The sequence below is a fragment of the Setaria viridis genome, chromosome 5, assembly GCF_005286985.2.
Source record: "Setaria viridis chromosome 5, Setaria_viridis_v4.0, whole genome shotgun sequence".
In the NCBI taxonomy this organism is placed as follows: domain Eukaryota; kingdom Viridiplantae; phylum Streptophyta; class Magnoliopsida; order Poales; family Poaceae; genus Setaria; species Setaria viridis.
In genome coordinates this window covers 11575265-11581077 of record NC_048267.2, presented here as the reverse complement: position 1 = coordinate 11581077, position 5813 = coordinate 11575265, and the positions used below count along the sequence as shown (strand labels likewise).

Here is a 5813-nt window from a genome sequence, read left to right as displayed (position 1 = left end):
CACTCATTACATGTGTCCCCCGGCACAGGAGGGAGCGCCGCCCGCTTTCGCGCTCAGTCCGGCGATAGAGACACGACGTCCGTGCTCCACGGACAGTACGCAGGACTATAGGGGTCAGCCATCCCCCACGACGCGCACGGTTGTGGCGGCCGGACATCATCATCATGCTTAGCGGCGACGGTCGACCGAAGGATCGTCGACTAGATCCGACGGCAGCCGCCCCCCTCCAGCGGCCACACTGACGGGAGACAAAGGCCGGAGCGGAAGGCGGCGACCAGGGGACTCTGTCCTTTTCCTTGTATTTTACTTTACTTAGCTTATATCTTTTACTTCTCCATACGCCTGGCTCACCTGTAGCCCCTATACCCTCCTTGCGCTATAAAAGGAGAACCAGGGGGCCCGAGATAGGGAGAGTCTCAAGCCAACAGAACCCACACCCTCTCCTCACGAGCATCAGTGCACACCCAAGAGACTTGGGACCAGCTCCCTCTCTCACCTGTTTGTAACCCCTACTGCAGACCTCGCGTGAGTAACACGAGCAGCTCCTCATACTGGACGTAGGGCTATTCCTGCCCGAACTAGTCTAACCCCGTGTCCTCTCACGCCACCATCCAAAGCCTTACGCGCATAAAAGAAATTTACTTGCCGTAGTCTTGATCCGCTAATCTCGACAACGACAACGCTTTAGCAACTCCTTTTCATGTTCTCTCTCAAGCAAATCAAACCTTCCTTCATTTGTTTCCATGGAGCTAAAGACCTCCCTAAATTCAGGTTTGACGATCAGGAAGGTGGTTGTGTGCATTAGAGCAGTTTTTTCTTGCACTCAGTAATCTTTCACCATCTTCATGGCCTCTGAAATGCTTGGGACTGGATTGGTTGGAGGAGCTGATGAAGCTTCAACACTTTAGGATATCTTATCTGCTGCAGTTTCTATCTTCAAACATGTGTTCTTGTACAGTTGAAAAAATGGGCTCTTCTCATCCTTCTCTTGAATAGAACTAGAGTGTTCCTTGTGTTTCTTTTTCCCTAGCTTTGATTTCTTCAAAGCAGCCAGCTTCACATCATCAATGTCTTGAGTTTTTTTACCTCACTCACATCATCATCACTTGACTCATTAGAAGATACATCTCCAAGGCAGGATGCACTAGTGCCACTGACATGTATCTTATCAAATAATATATGCAGATCATCAAGGTGCTTTGGCCCTTGTTTTATGAACCTCACATGGTTGCATTTGATACCTTTCTCAGGACTATTGCACCTCTGAAATTAAATGAAACAAAGGATTAATTAGCAAGTAACACAATATGAAAGCATTAAAATGATTAATGAATAATGACAATAAATTGCTTATAGCTAGGTGTTCATCCCACCATTCCTTAGAGCACTCAATAGTTTGCTTTGCCTTATTCAATCCAAGCCCAGTTGCACTATTCTTCAACTCCGTGAACCACGTATATTCCTTTTTCATATTGTCCCACTTGTTCTTCAATTGTTTCTTTGTTAGCTTCTGACCAATTTTTTCTTCATGCTTAGATATAACATTTTTCCAACCAGCCCTATTGAAAAATCCCAACGGCCTTTTCCCAGCTTCTATCTCTCCTTTGCAGATATCAATGAAATGCCTCACATTAGCATCACACCAATCTGCCTTATCAGCCATTCTTGAATCAAGAAAAAAATTAACTATGTCGACATGCTTAGTGATCAGACTATCAACCACATATAAGCTTCTCAAAGACAATATATAAACAATATCTCTAAAATAAATAGTATCTCTAAACTCAACAAGATAGGAGAAACACTCTTTACCCAAACAAAGGGAAATAAGCTTGTGACTTATCAGTTCACTAAGCAAACATAGATGCTTGCTAGGGATGCAGAAGGATGTTCAACATCTCCATTTCATGCTGTAATGGTTGGAACCAGGAAGGAGCTATCTCCGTTATCCGTAACAATCAGGCAATGTGGCAACCAACAAATTAGCATACATCAATTTTTTAAGCACATGTGAAAATCCTTAGCATACATGAATTTTGTTAACAACCATGTCAATCATGAACAAATTCCACAACCAAAGGAATTGAAATGTGGACAACTTCAACTACCGAATCAGGGGAGGAAGCAAGAGTGAGAGGTACCTCGGCTGGAACCCATGCGGCCTCTTGTGCAAGGGAGGAGAGGAGCGAGGGGACGCAGAGTGGCACCGTTGGACAACCTTGCTTGGCCCCGGTAGCAGAAGCGCCGCCGGCCCCCTATTGTGCCGCCATCGAGAGAGGAGGGGGCTGGAGAGGGCCACTACTGCCTGGATCCGCCACCGGGAGGAGATGAATGGGCCGAAAAGGGGCGCACCAGAGTGAGAAGGATGGCCGTCGGCGACCAATCACTCAGCGGAGGTAGCAACACCGCCAACCCCCTTTTGCGCTGCCGCCAGGAGAGGAGGGAGTCAGAGAGGGCCGCCGCCACCTGGAATTGCTGCTGGGTGGGGCGTCGCCGATGGGAAGGGCGGCCGGCGGTGGGGAGGACGGTCGGTGATGGGTTGGCAAACCCTAGCGGTCCATCCACGTGCGCGCGCGTGTGTTATATCGCGGGGAGGAGGAGGAGGCCACTGTAATTTGATCAGCGGGGACTCGAGCACTGTTGAGCAACTGCGCTGTGGCAGAACCATCCAGTTTAAACTGACTCAAGTATGTCGGTTAGGCCTTGGGTGTCCAAAATGCCGCGTACTTGAATCAGTGTAAACGCGGTAGTCCATCGAGTGTCCTCAATTCACCCGAAGACTCCACATTACTGTTACATCCATACATCAAGATCACACACGTAGGAGCTCATTACAGACATTACAGCTTTAAACACATAATTTACAGCAGCGGAATATTACAAACCATAAGTGAGTTGTCTTAAACATACAATACCGGTACCTAAGAGTGTTAAGGGTATCCAAGGTTTTCTTTGGGTTTCTTGCTGACTCAGGTTAAGCGAACAAAGCTTACTAAGGTTGATCCTTAGAACATCTTTTATTATATGTTAGTTGCTAGATGGCTTATATTGCAAAGTTTGGACTCAAGCCAAAACAAGCATGCTAACATCATAAAGCATTTATAAACATCATTAGCTAGCAACTTTACAATGACGGTCAGAGATCAAGTGGTATTCATATCAGAGAAGTGCGGTGATTCGAACTGATTTACATCCTATAGGAGAGGGAGCTAACCACACGACACGTGCGCAATCTGTCGGATTGCACGTGGCAACTTTTCCCTCCTTGGCTTCCATCGCCTAAACTGAGCTCGCATAGCCTGAGGTCGTGTCCTCATGTACATCGTTGTCCGATCAAAGGTCCCATGAGTTAATGCCCATGATCCCACATGTCGTACATACATTTATGGGCCCACCATAAGGTTTGGACAGTCCTAGATACAGGGCTAGACACTAAGACGTGTCTGACATGGAGGCTACGGTGCAGGACGGCGTAGTCTACATGGCAGGATAGGAACTACTCGAGGATTAGAAAAACTACTCATGGCAATTAGAGTAGGACTCACCAAGTCAAGCACGACTAGTATTCTTGTATTTTAACCAACCTGTAACCCTTCCCCCGGCAATATAAGGCGAGGCAGGGAACCCCTCCAAAGCAATTCAATCCAACCAACACACAGGATGTAGGGTATTACGCAATCTAGCGGCCCGAACCTATCTAAATCATGTGTCTGTGTTCACCTTTGAGTTCCTGATCTCGACGAGCCCAACGCACTAAACACTACCTCGGGCACCACCCTTGGTAGGTTGCTGGGTCTAAACACCTACAGCTAGTGTGCCATGTAGGGGATCTCGCTGAGAATCCACTGGCGAACTCAATGGCCCAAGTCATTATCAGCCAATTGTCGCGTTCGAAGCGAGCGTGATGTTCATATTTGGCTCTAGGGTTTGCGTCACACACGGTGCTAGAAACTTCCACCACCACATTGCGCTAGCCCCGGAGAAGAAGCAGCAAGTCATCAAGCTCTAGCATCAAGCTCTGGAGAACTTCATCGAGAAATTTGGTGAATTTTTAATTTCTAACTTAGTCAGAGGCTAGGGGGACGAATCCGAGTACAACTCGACTTCTCCTACCAGTCGGACTGATTTTTACGATCTGGCGCTTAAGCCATCATGCAAATCGGACTACAACCCAAGTCGATTCCCGTTCGGACTCTGAAACACAGTTGCTCTTTACCAAGCTACCCTGTCCAGATCACAATCCGACACGGATATGATCGAGGGCCCCAACTACTACTCGGACCTTGACGACGAGAGTCCTTTACCAGGTCTGCAGCAAGGCTTGGTAATCACATCGACTCCACAAAGCAGATTCGTCTACTGGCCCAACATGAAGCCACCTACTCTTGCCAAGAGCGATGACTCACGCCTCATCGCCTACCTTGATACCCTCTCGTACCAGGAGGGAGCTCCTCTGTCACTCATCTACGAGAAAGAGGGCACCATGGAGGTCATCACGTCAAGTTCGGGAAGCCATTCTCCAGAACGAGAACTCTTCACTCTCATTGCTAGACAATAGAGAGAAGATGAAGAGCAACCAGAAAGAAATTAGCGGCACGAATATCACCCAGATGATGTCTTGCAGGATGAGCTCACTGCCAACGTTGCTGGAGAAGAGACTGCAGCTCAAAGAACTCGAAGACGAGCAAGGAACACTGCAAGAGCAGAGCACCGCCACCACCTTGCAGTAGAATTGCTAATCATGAACTTGGATAACGCGTTTGAAGCAGTTCAATCGCGTCAACATCGTACTCCTCTTGCCACCATCACGTCCATTGATCTTATTACCTGCGCAATGCCACAGGACAAGTACAGTAGACAATTGGCTGAACTGGCAGAGCGCGCGTACAAACAACTCAATCAGCAATACCCAATATATTCAGTTCCACACACCCCATCCCAGCGTAGTCAACATGGCAGTAGCCATTGGCGCACTCCATCCAGACCAAGTCAAATTGGAGGCGCCAGACCAAGCCAAGCTGGAGTAGAGGGTAGTCGGAAGGGAACTCTGGAGGCCGTGGCCATCGTGGGACTAATCTAGAATCTGAACGCCTAGTACAGGATCTCCATAACAAGATCAACGCGGGCCGCGATGCCCGTACCATCATCGATGGATGCTGCCGTGAGCTCGAGCAAGAAGTTGAGTGCGCGGGAGAAAATTCTGATGGGTTCCCCACCTTCTCAAGATATGTGAGGAGGACAATTTTGATCGAGAAATTCAAACCTCCGGGTATCACCAAGTACGATGGCAAGCAGAACCCAGTCCAATGGCTGCGGTGCTACTTACTGTTAGTACAGGTAGCAAGAGGGAATGATGACACCAAGGTCATCTACTTCCCCATCTGCATGGAGGCGGCACCACTCACATGACTCAAGTCACTAGATAAGAACTCCATCAACATGTGGAAGGACCTCAAGGTGGCATTCACCAACAACTTCGCATGAGCAATGCATCGTCCTGGCAACAGGATCGACTTGTCTTCAGTCAAACAACAAGAAGGCGAAACCCTGCGCAGTTACTTGCGTTGTTTCTTCAACAAGAAGGCCACAATCGTAGACATCATGGACCGCGACGCCATAGATTGCTTCCAGAATCATCTCTACGACCGCCGGATGTTCCAGGATTTTGGCAGGAGACGCCCTGCTAATATTAAATCTCTAGAGATCATGGTACATGCATGGGTAGAGGAAGAAGACAAGGAGATCGAGCGGTTCGAGTGTAATCGCAACAAGAACCAGAATAACAATAATCAGAACAATGTCCAATGCAATGA

The 5813-nt window shown here is 48.0% G+C and overlaps 1 pseudogene; it reads right to left on the bottom strand.

Annotated features, from left to right (window-relative positions):
• Positions 1-289: 289 nt before the first annotated feature.
• Positions 290-1663, bottom strand: LOC140222986 (uncharacterized; annotated as a pseudogene).
• Positions 1664-5813: the final 4150 nt, after the last annotated feature.